The sequence below is a fragment of the Scylla paramamosain genome, chromosome 18 (assembly GCF_035594125.1).
Source record: "Scylla paramamosain isolate STU-SP2022 chromosome 18, ASM3559412v1, whole genome shotgun sequence".
NCBI lineage: Eukaryota > Metazoa > Arthropoda > Malacostraca > Decapoda > Portunidae > Scylla > Scylla paramamosain.
In genome coordinates, this window is record NC_087168.1 from 3,020,001 (window position 1) to 3,032,500 (window position 12,500).

At 42.0% G+C, this 12,500-nt stretch overlaps 1 protein-coding gene across 1 annotated transcript in view; it reads left to right on the forward strand.

Annotated features, from left to right (window-relative positions):
- The window catches only part of LOC135108955 (uncharacterized), a 100,887-nt gene that overhangs the window by 1,425 nt on the left and 86,962 nt on the right, over positions 1–12,500 (forward strand). The gene's annotated exons all lie outside the window — the stretch shown is intronic.

The window sequence follows — 12,500 nt, forward strand, 5'->3', positions numbered from 1 at the left end:
TGTCATTACAAAAGTAAGTTTCTCTCACTCTGGCGGACAATAACATTGTGTTTCCTGTACTTCGAGTCACCGAGGCAGTCACGGGACTGTCGCCTCCTGAGGACGCGGCAGCACGGCAACACTGCCATTCCCTGATTCACTACTCGCTGCCTCGTCAACGCAGCCACGTCTTGTGTTATAGCGTACAACAAACTAACATATTCCTATCAAAACACTTAACTGAAAAACACCAGATTATTTTAAATGGATAATCTGGTAACGTGAACCGTCTCCACCAGTGTTCTCTCTCCCCTTCAGCTGCAAACTCTGTACTGAGGTCTTCTCCGCTTCACAAGTATTGTATGGCGGAGGTTCCACTCACACTGTTCTCCTAAACATGGTGGAATCAAAGCCTTTTCACTTAGGTAACTCCTCCCCTCTACGTTCTGACTGTCTTCAGCCCCCTACCCTCTTCTCTCTCTCTCTCTCTCTCTCTCTCTCTCTCTCTCTCTCTCTCTCTCTCTCTCTCTCTCTCTCTCTCTCTCTCTCTCTCTCTCTCTCTCTCCCTCTTCGTAGCAAGGATGCATCTCTTAAAAGTGAAACAAATATAAAAGAAAAAAAGAAACGTGAAAGAAGATGAAAAGTGAAATGAAATAATGAGAAAAAGTAATGCACGTAAAAAAAAATGTAAGAATTTTACGCCAAGTTAATTTAGTTGGTCAGAGAGAGAGGGAGAGAGAGAGAGAGAGAGAGAGAGAGAGAGAGAGAGAGAGAGAGAGAGAGAGAGAGAGAGAGAGAGAGAGAGAGAATAGTAGTAGTAGTAGTAGTAGTAGTAGTAGTAGTAGTAGTAGTAGTAATAATAATAATAATAATAATAATAATAATAATAATAATAATAATAATAATAATAATAATAATAATAATCTATAAACGTAGGAAATAAGATGAACAGTCAAATGAGAGAAACACCTGAATAATAGAAAAAATCCTATAATATGACTGACGTAACAAAAAGAAAAATAAACCTGTCAGAAAAAAAAACGATATAGAAAAAAATTGAAAACATACTACTACTACTACTACTACTACTACTACTACTACTACTACTACTACTACCACTATCAACAATAATAGAAAAAAAAAACATTATTATGCTTTTATTGCCACACAAACTTTATTTAAGAGTGAAGCAGAGAGAGAGAGAGAGAGAGAGAGAGAGAGAGAGAGAGAGAGAGAGAGAGAGAGAGAGAGAGAGAGAGAGAGAGAGAGAGAGAGAGAGAGAGAGAGAGAGTTGGTGTTTCATGTTCCTTAGTGACTCTCTTTCTTCTTCCTATCGACAGGCGCGACTCAAACACACAAAGGAAGAAAGAAAGAAAGAAAAAGAAGGAAAAAAGAAAAAACTATTCTTTTCTTTCATAACAGCTAAGTCTCTCTCTCTCTCTCTCTCTCTCTCTCTCTCTCTCTCTCTCTCTCTCTCTCTCTCTCTCTCTCTCTCTCTCTCGTGTGTGTGTGATGATATAGTATTAGACGGAAGAAATATAGAAGCCATGAAAATAAATCTAATAAAATTCTAGAAAATAAAAGAAAAAGGAAAAAAAATATTATATGTAAAAAAAAAATGTGGACTAGCAGAAGTAAAGAAAAGACAGGAAGACAGTTTATCAGGCTCTGGTGGAAGTTACTGTGGGCTTCCAAGACTGTTTTCAAGGTTGTAGTGATAATGTAACAAGCTCCAGTGGGGGTTACTGGGGTTTCCAAGACTTTTTTTATTCTAGTGATAAATAAGTTCTAATGGAAGTTACTGAGGGCTTTCAAAGTAGTCTTAATAATTCTAGTGACAATTCAACAGGCTCTAGTGGAACTTACGTTGATTTTTAAGTGTGTTTTCAAGACTCTAGTGATAATTAAACAGGCTCTACTGGAAGTGTTTTCATGATTTTACTGACTTAATTATTACTCCGGTCACTTCACTAATGCAAGAGTTAACCACCAGTACCTTCACTAACCACCAGTACCTTCACTAACCACCAGTACCTTCACTAACCACCAGCACCTTTACTAACCACCAGTACCTTCACTGACCACCAGTACCTTCACTAACCACCAGTACCTTCACTAACCACCAGCACCTTTACTAACCACCAGTACCTTCACTGACCACCAGCACCTTCACTAACCACCAGCACCTTCACTAACCACTAGTACCTTCACTGACCACCAGTACCTTCACTTTCCCTCCTTTATTTCAACCAGATGGCACCACTGCTATCATATCTATTTCTAAAGCTGAACTCTTCGCTCAAACCTTTGCTAAAAACTCTACCTTGGACGATTCTGGGCTTGTTCCTCCCTCTCCTCCATCCTCTGACTACTTCATGCTATCTATTAAAATTCTTCGCAATGATGTTTTCCATGCCCTTGCTGGCCTAAACCCTCGGAAGGCTTATGGACATGATGGGGTCCCTCCTATTGTTCTCCGAAACTATGCCTCCGTGTTTGCACCTTGCCTAGTCAAACTCTTTCAGCTCTGTCTGTCAACATCTACCTTTCCTTTTTGCTGGAAGTTTGCCTACATTCAGCCTGTTCCTAAATAGGGTGACCGTTCTAATCCCTCAAACTACCGTCCTATTGCTTTAATTTCCTGCCTATCTAAAGTTCCTCAACAGGAAGATTCTTAAGCATCTATCACTTCACAACCTTCTATCTGATCGCCAGTATGGGTTCCGTCAAGGCCGCTCTACTGGTGATCTGGCTTTCCTTACTGAGTCTTACCGAGTCTCTTTTAGAGATTTTGGTGAAACTTTTGCTGTTGCCTTGGACATATCAAAAGCTTTTGATAGAGTCTGGCACAAACCTTTGATTTCCAAACTACCCTCTTACGGATTCTATCCTTCTCTCTGTAACTTCATCTCAAGTTTCCTTTCTGACCATTCGATTGCTACTGTGGTAGACGGTCACTGTTCTTCTCCTAAATCTGTTAACAGTGGTGTTCCTAAGGGTTCTGTCCTGTCACCCACTCTCTTCTTATTATCCATTAATGATCTTCTAAACCAAACTTCTTGTCCTATCCACTCCTACGCTGATGATACCACCCTGCACTTTTCCACGTCTTTTCATAGACGTCCAACCCTTCAGGAAGTAAACATTTCACGCAGGAAAGCCACAGAACGCTTGACTTCTGATCTTTCTAAAATTTCTGATTGGGGCAGAGCAAACTTGGTATTGTTCAATGCCTCAAAAACTCAATTCCTCCATCTGTCAACTCGACACAACCTTCCAGACAACTATCCCCTCTTCAATGACACTCAACTGTCCCCCTCTTCTACACTGAACATCCTCGGTCTGTCCTTTACTTATAATCTGAACTGGAAACTTCACATCTCATCTCTAGCTAAAACAGCTTCTATGAAGTTAGGCATTCTGAGACGTCTCCGCCAGTTTTTCTCACCCCCCCAGCTGCTAACTCTGTACAAGGGCCTTATCCGTCAATGTATGGAGTATGCTTCACATGTGGGGGGGGGGGGGGGTTCCACTCATACTGCTCTTCTAGACAGGGTGGAATCAAAAGCTTTTCGTCTCATGAACTCCTCTCCTCTAACTGTCTTCAGCCTCTCTCTCATTGCCGCAATGTTGCACCTCTAGCTGTCCTTTTACCGCTATTTTCATGGTAACTGCTCTTCTGATCTTGCTAACTGCATGCCTCCCCTCCTCCCGCGGCCCTCGCTGCACAAGACTTTCTTCTTTCTCTCAACCCTATTCTGTCCACCTTTCTAACGCAAGAGTTAACCAGTATTCTCATTCATTCATCCCTTTCTCTGGTAAACTCTGGAACTCCCTGCCTGCTTCTGTATTTCCACCTTCCTATGACTTGAATTCCTTCAAGAGGGAGATTTCAAGGGCACTTGTCATTCAATTTTTGACTACCACTTTGGACCCTTTTATGGGACTGGCATTTCAGTGGGGTATTTCTTTTTATTGGATTTTTGTTGCCCTTGGCCAGTGTTCCTCCTACATTAAAAAAAAAAAAAAAAAAAAACACCAGTACCTTCACTAACCAGCAGTACCTTCACTAACCACCAGTACCTTCACTAACCACCAGTACCTTTACTAACCACCAGTACCTTCACTAACCACCAGCACCTTTACTAACCACCAGTACCTTCACTAACCACCAGTACCTTTACTAACCACCAGTACCTTCACTAACCACCAGCACCTTTACTAACCACCAGTACCTTCACTAACCACCAGTACCTTCACTAACCACCAGCACCTTTACTAACCACCAGTACCTTCACTAACCACCAGTACCTTTACTAACCACCAGTACCTTCACTAACCACCAGCACCTTCACTAACCACCAGTACCTTCACTAACCAGCAGTATCTTCACTAACCACCAGTACCTTCACTAACCACCAGTACCTTCACTAACCACCAGTACCTTCACTAACCACCAGTACCTTCACTAACCACCAGTATCTTCACTAACCACCAGCACCTTCACTAACCACCAGCACCTTCACTAACCAGCAGTACCTTCACTAACCAGCAGTACCTTCACTAACCACCAGTACCTTCACTAACCACCAGTATCTTCACTAACCACCAGTACCTTCACTAACCACCAGTACCTTCACTAACCACCAGTACCTTCACTAACCACCAGTACCTTCACTAACCACCAGCAGTACCTTTACTAACCACCAGTACCTTCACTAACCACCAGTACCTTCACTAACCACCAGTACCTTCACTAACCACCAGTACCTTTACTAACCACCATTACCTTCACTAACCACCAGTACCTTCACTAACCACCAGTACCTTCACTAACCACCAGTACCTTCACTAACCACCAGTACCTTCACTAACCACCAGTACCTTCACTAACCACCAGCACCTTCACTAACCACCAGCACCTTCACTCTCTTAGCCATTTCACTGGTTAACTCTGGAATTCTTTGCTTATTTCTGCTTTTCCCGTCGTCCATCACTACTCTGCCTACATAGTAACTAATGCAAGAGTTAACCAGTACCTTCAATCTTTTAGTTATTTCATCTGTATGTAAATTTTGTATTTATTTATTTATTTTTTATGTAGGAAGGACACTGGCCAAGGGCAAACAAAAATCCAATAAAAAAAAATGCCCACTGAAATGCCAGTCCCATAAAAGGGTCAAAGCAGTGGTCAAAAATTGATGAATAAGTGTCTTGAAACCTCCCTCTTGAAGGAATTCAAGTCATAGGATGGTGGAAATACAGAAGCAGGCAGGGAGTTCCAGAGTTTACCAGAGAAAGGAACGAATGATTGAGAATACTGGTTAACTCTTGCGTTAGAGAGGTGGACAGAATAGGGGTGAGAGAAAGAAGAAAGTCTTGTGCAGCGAGGCCGCGGGAGGAGGGGGAGGCATGCAGTTAGCAAGATCCGAAGAGTAGTTAGCATGAAAATAGTGGTAGAAGACAGCTAGAGATGCAACACTGCGGCGGTGAGAGAGAGGCTGAAGACAGTCAGTTAGAGGAGGGGAGTTGATGAGATGAAAAGCTTTTGATTCCACCCTGTCATTCAAGATTTCTCTACTTTTTTCTATTTTTTTTTTCATTTCCCATCACTATTCCACCCACGTCACTAGTGCAAGAATTAACATGTGGAGAGGGTGAGGCCGCTCAGCGAACCTCACATCTGTGGTCTAAGCGTCTCCAAACAGAGTGGCAAGTGTTGTGTGGCAGGCAGAGGCGCGTGTTTTGTTTGTTATTGTCAGATACGGCACGGTCAAAACACGAGGCTGAAATTGGCGCTAGAACTCCGCAACTTCGTGTGGCCAGAGAGTGTCTCGGCACTGGCTTGGCAGAATATTGCAGCTTAATATTGTCCCTGCAATTTGCTGAGGTCTTTCCTAATTACTAATCATTCTGAGGTTCTTTCTCCACAATCATCTCTGAACATTATACTGGCTAAAAAAAAATTGCTATTATCTATTACTTCAATTCGTTTTTTTTTTTCTTTCTTGTTGATCCTTATTAAGATCTCGTTGCTTCTAGTGTTGTGAAGTGTTGCATTTCGCAGTAAAAGGGTTAATAATGTCCCGAAGAAGTGCTCGTGTGACAGCGCCATCAACATTCCTTTCACTGGTAAACTCCGGAACTCCCTGCCTGCCTGCCCTGCCTACTTGCCTGTGCTTCCGCCTGTCTGCGGTAAGGACTGTTGAATAAGAGCATCTAGACACTTTAGGAACTAAACTACTCTTCAGGGACTGGTACCTTTAATGGGTCTTTTTTTCCGGCCTTTTTGTTGGCCTTGGCCCAAGTCTCTCTTTCATAAAAAAAAAGTCAACCAGTTCTGATGTCTTTTCTACTTGTAATTTTTGGAAGCTCAATATGACCCTTAATTTCCTCCCCTCTTAATTTCTTGTGCCCTTATCTGGTCTCCTTAATAATAATAATAATAATAAAAAAAAGAATGAATAAGTGAGAATAATACAAAGAGAGCGAGAGAGCGAAAAAAAACCGCCTCCTTCACGCGAGCAGTTCACACGCCTCCTAGCAGGGAATTAAGGGAAGGTGGGCGGCGGGAGCGTGAAGCGAGGTGCGGGTAAATGAGCAGCGGTGATCCGAGCGGCACTCAAGTGGTTCAAGTGGCAGCCAACACCACCCGCGCTCTAGTCCCGCTAATGCCTCGTGCTGTTTTTCATAAAGGTGAAGGTGTGGGCATACGTATGTAGTACTAAATGAATGACACTCCCTTGCCTCGGGGTGATGCCAACCACCGTACCGTGTTCAGTACGCCGCTTCTCGCTATATCAGTGAGGTTAAGCAACGGTGGGTTCGGTTAGTACTTGGATGGGTGACCGCTAGTATGTGTGTGTGTGTGTGTGTGTGAGTGTGTGTGTGTGTGTGTGTGTGTGTTTTCTTATGTCTTAATTTGAAGGAGGTTGAGGAAATGTATTCACTGGTGTAGTATGTCATTTGAATGTGTGTATGTGTGTGTGTGTGTGTGTGTGTGTGTGTGTGACGGCAGCGGTATAAGTCAGGTCAAGCTTTCCTTACTTAATAAACACACCTGTACTATATATTAAAGAAAGTATTTCCAAGAATTTATGTATTAAAAAAATAGTTTGGATACTTTTATGAGGATCTATTATTATTGTTGTTGTTGTTATTATTAGGTATTATTATTATTATTATTATTATTATTATTATTATTATTATTATTATTATTTCTTTTAAATTTTCTTCTATTCTTTCATGTACTTTTTATTCCTGCCCTTTCCTCTGCCTCTCCTTTTGTATCTTTTCTATATTTTCTTTTCTTTCTTTATTTATTTCTTCTTGTTTTTGTTTTGTTCTTCTTTTCTCCTTTTTTCTTCTTTTCCTCTTTCTTCTTTTTTTTGTTTTTCCTTTCTTTTCTACTTTTCTTCTTCTTTTTCTCCTTTTTTCTTTCTCTTCCCTTTTTCATCTTTGTTTCCTCTCCTTTTCGTCTTCTCCTCTCTGTCACACTCTCTCCTCCTGTCACTGCGTCCTATCAGTTAACAAGACGCCTTCCGTTCCTCCTCCTCGCGCGATACACAAGCTTGAAAGTCCACTTGGGGCTCGGTGACTTAGGAATCTGAGAAATCTTGGGACTTCGCGCGAACACTTTCAACTTGCCAGCGCTTTATGCCTCGGCGAGAAACTCAGCGCGGGGCCTTTCCTTCCCTCGCCATCGACAACACCACATTGAACACACCGCTTCTCGTCCGATCAGCGAGGTTAAGCAACATTGGGTCTGGTTAGTGCTTGGATGGGTGACCTTCCCTCGAGATGACTGGCAGAGTTCTCAAGAGCGTTTCTACTGTTCATAATGTAAAAATCTTGTTCATGTGACATTAGAACAGTAAAAACAGCCTTAAAAAAAACCGTGTAACTTCAAATAGGGCATTCTGAATGTATGTAGTCAGGGTGAGGCGCAGAAACGTATCAGAATGTGGCCCCAAGAGGAAGGAGTGGATGAAAAATGTAGCCAAGTCTTTTTATGGACGCGGCCTGAAGTTACGTTCCTACTGCAGGGACTTAATGGGCCTTACCTTTCTCCTGGATTAATTGTCTGGTGTTCATTGCCAAGGAATGTTTTTTTTCCCTTTTATTTTTGTCTAAACTTTACGAATCCAAACCTTGGCCGAGAAAAATGTGGACTGTGAACCAAATGCACCTTTCTTTTTCTAGAGAGAGAGAGAGAGAGAGAGAGAGAGAGAGAGAGAGAGAGAGAGAGAGAGAGAGAGAGAGAGAGAGAGAGAGAGAGAGAGAGAGAGAGAGAGAGAGAGAGAGAGAGAGTCATAGATCAAATGCACTTTTCCCTCTCCTTTCATTAATTCTCTTCCAGAAGCCCACGTGCATTATGAGGGACATTTTCTCCTTTGCTTTACGAACCTAAGCCTTGCCTGGCACAAAAAGTGAACCGTGAACCGAATGTGCCGTCTTTTCTCCTTTCTGTCGCAATAACACACAAGAGAGAGAGAGAGAGAGAGAGAGAGAGAGAGAGAGAGAGAGAGAGAGAGAGAGAGAGAGAGAGAGAGAGAGAGAGAGAGAGAGAGAGAGAGAGAGAATCAAATGTGCTTTTCTCTTTTCTTTTTCATTATAAAGCAAGTTTTTCGAAGTGTTGTAAATCTGAATCATACTAAAATTGGAGAGAGAGAGAGAGAGAGAGAGCGAGAGAGAGAGAGAGAGAGAGAGAGAGAGAGAGAGAGAGAGAGAGAGAGAGAGAGAGAGAGAGAGAGAGAGAGAGAGAGAGAGAGAGAGAGAGAGAGAGAGAGAATTAAAAGAAAAGATTGGAAAAAGAAAGAAAAAGGAAAAAAATACGAGAGGTCTTTTGCTTCTCATAATTTCCTTTCATCCTTCTTCTATCTCTTTTTATCTCCTCCTCCTCCTCTTCTTCCTCTTCCTCCTCCTACGCCTCATCTTCATCTCGTTCTTTCTCCTGATCATTTCCTCTTATTATTCCTCCTCCTCCTCTTCCTCCTTCTTTTCGTCCTCTTCCTCCTCCTTCTCCTTCTCCTCCTACTCTTCCTCCACATAACTCCATTAAATGAGGAGGAGGAGAAGGAGGAGGAGGAGGAGGAGGAGGAGGAGGAGGAGGAGGAGGAGGAGGAGGAGGAGGAGGAGGAGGAGGAGGAATACAAAGGAATACAAAGGAAAGCCAAACAGCAACAGACCTTTTGGTCCTTGCAAGGCTGTTTGGTAACTACTCGTACTTCTAACTAGCTACAGTGAAGAGACAGGACAGCATAGCAGAAGGCTCCTCCCCACCCACCACTCCCTCCAGCTTGCGCTGGCATGGAAATAGTTGGGAAAAGTACCATGCAGTATGGAAAAACTGACATGGAAATTTTCATAGGAAAGGATGAAAGGAAGTTCTACTATTCACCCTACGGTGAACTCTATACGCCTATCTGAAAGTTAATACAAGTTATATTAAAAATGGTGTCTGTTGAATAAGAGTTTAATAGTGAATTTAGTAATTATTCGGACAAGAAGAGAGCTTGTTGGGGATTTGCTTTTAAATATTTGTCTATTTTATTTTTGAATGATTCAATAGTATTGCTGTTTACAATTTCGGCAGGAAGTTTATTCCATATATTTACTATACGATTAAAGAAGAAATGTTTGGCCTCGTGGGATTTAAAACGTTTGGGTATAATCTTGAATCCATTATTTCTTGTTAGGTTAGAATGATCAATGGTAAAATATTGATGTGCATCAATGTTACTATATCCTTTGAAAATTTTGAACACTTCAATTAGGTCTCCTCTTATCCTGCACTTTGTTAAACTAAATAGGTTTAGTTCTTCCAGTCGTTCCTCATACGGCTTATTGCGCAATCTTGGAATCATCTTTGTGACTCTGCGCTGTATCTTTTCTAGTTTTTCAATGTCTTTTTTGTAGTATGGTGACCAGAACTGTACACAGTATTCTAGATGAGGGCGCACCAGTGAGTTATATAAGGCAAGTATAACCTTTTCTGATTTAAATTCAAAGGTTCTTCCAATGAACCCTACTAATTTATTTGCCGTCTTTACTGTTTCTGTGCAGTGTTGACTCGGCTTTAGGTCGTTTGACACAACGACACCAAGATCTTTTTCTTTATCAGCACTTGACAGTGGCATGTTATTCATTACATATCTCGCCTGAACATTGTTGCTTCCGATATGTAGAATTTTGCACTTTTCTATATTGAATCTCATCTGCCATTTTTCTGCCCAGCTTGTTAGTTTATTGAGGTCACACTGCAGTTCCTGCCATTGTGACACAGACGTAACTCTACTTGTTATTTTGGTGTCGTCTGCAAATTTACTTATTTTGCAGTTTATCCCTTCATCAATATCATTTATGTACATTATGAAGAGTACTGGTCCTAATACAGAGCCTTGAGGAACGCCGCTATTTACCTTATGCCACTCTGACTCTTTTCCATTTATTACAACACGCTGTTTTCTGTCAGAGAGTCAGTCTCTCAGCCATTTCAGGGTGTTTCCGGCAATGCCGTGAGCTTTTACTTTACTGATGAGTCTCTTATGGGGAACAGTGTCGAAAGCTTTCTGGAAATCAAGGTAGATAATATCAACAGCTTTTGTCTCGTCATACGAGTTAAATACTTCATAAAAGAAGTCTTGTAAGTTTGTTAAGCAGGAGCGCTTGGTTCTGAAACCGTGTTGTGAATCCTTTATGATTTTATTTTCTTCTAAATATTTAACAATTTTATCTCTAATTATTGTTTCCATCAGCTTACACACTACTGAAGTGAGACTGATCGGCCTGTAATTGGCTGGGAGAGATTTATTTCCTTTTTTAAAGATTGGCGTGACATTTGCTAGTTTCCATTCGTGGGGAACTTTACCCACTAGTAAAGTTTTATTGAATAAAATTGTAAGCGGCTTCACGAGCTCATTTCTTGCTTCTTTAAGAAGCCTGGGTGATATCTTGTCTGGCCCGGCTGTTTTGTTTACGTTCATGCTCTTTGTGACTGAGAGGATTTCACTTTCTGTGATGAGGAGAAGGAGGAGGAGGAGGAGGAAGAGGAGAAAAGAAAAAGAAAAAGGAGAAAAGAAAAGAAGAAGAAGAAGAAGAAGAAGAAGAAGAAGAAGAAGAAGAAGAAGAAGAAGAAGAAGAAAAAGAAAAAAGAAAAAGAAAGAAGAAGAAGAAGAAGAAGAAGAAGAAGAAGAAGAAGAAGAAGAAGAAGAAGAAGAAGAAAGAAGAAGAAGAAGAAGAAGAAGAAGAAGAAGAAGAAGAAGAAGAAGAAGAAGAAGAAGGTGAGAGGAAAAAGAGGAGGAAAGAGGGATGGATGATGGAGGAGGGAAGGAGGAGGGAGAAGGAAGGAGGGAAGGAGGGAGAGAAACGAACACAAATATCTTCTTTAATTGGACGAAGGAGGAGGAAGAGGAGGAGGAGGAGGAGGAGGAGGAGGAGGAGGAGGAGGAGGAGGAGGAGGAGGAGGAGGAGGAGGAGGAGGAGGAGGAGGAGGAAAGAATACTAATTGAAATAAATATTAGAATAAATAAATAAACAAATAAATAAAATAACCTATATAGAAACTGGTAGAGGACTGATGGGAGAGAGAGAGAGAGAGAGAGAGAGAGAGAGAGAGAGAGAGAGAGAGAGAGAGAGAGAGAGAGAGAGAGAGAGAGAGAGAGAGAGAGAGAGAGAGAGAGAGAGAGAGAGAGAGAGAGCTGCACTTCCTCTTCTGTATTATTAGTGTGTGTGTGTGTGTGTGTGTGTGTGTGTGTGTGTGTGTGTGTGTGTGTGTGTGTGTGTGTGTGGTTTTTGTTAGTCTGTCGGCCTGTCTGCCCTTCTCTCTCTCTCTCTCTCTCTGACGGGATGGGCCAGACAAAGCACCACACACACACACACACACACACACACACACACACACACACACACACACACACACACACACACACACAACACTCGCAGAGTGAGCGCCGTGTGCCCCTGGTGGGAATGGACAGTCACGCAGACAACCTTTCAACCCACCGGAGTTGAGGCAGAGCACAGCTGGCCACATACTTCCACACCAAGGCCAGACACGCTGTACACTGGTTCACTCCTGCCTCTTCATAATGGGGCATATTAATGGCGACTCCAATGTGATCTGTGTGAGGTGATCTGTATGATTTAGGTGCAGTTTTAGATAATATTTACATCGTCTCTGAGGAGGGAAGGTCTTAGTTTAATTCTGAACACTTGTAATGAGTTTGGGGGTGCTGTGCAACCCGCGGCCAAGAACGAGGAGGGAAGCGAATCAGCGTCGGTACAAACTGGTCACCCCAATGAACTCCACACTGATGATGAACCTTTCCAGCACCGCGGCGTCAATTTCACCATAACCTACGCGTCTTTAGGGAGTTTCGTCAAGTTAAACGCGTTACTTTTCATTACCAAGGGTGTTATGACTCCCCTACTAGTCATTTCCATAAACTACACACTAAACATCCATTTTAACACCACAACATCTATTTCTTCATATTCGAGGCGTCTTTAGAGAGTCTCAG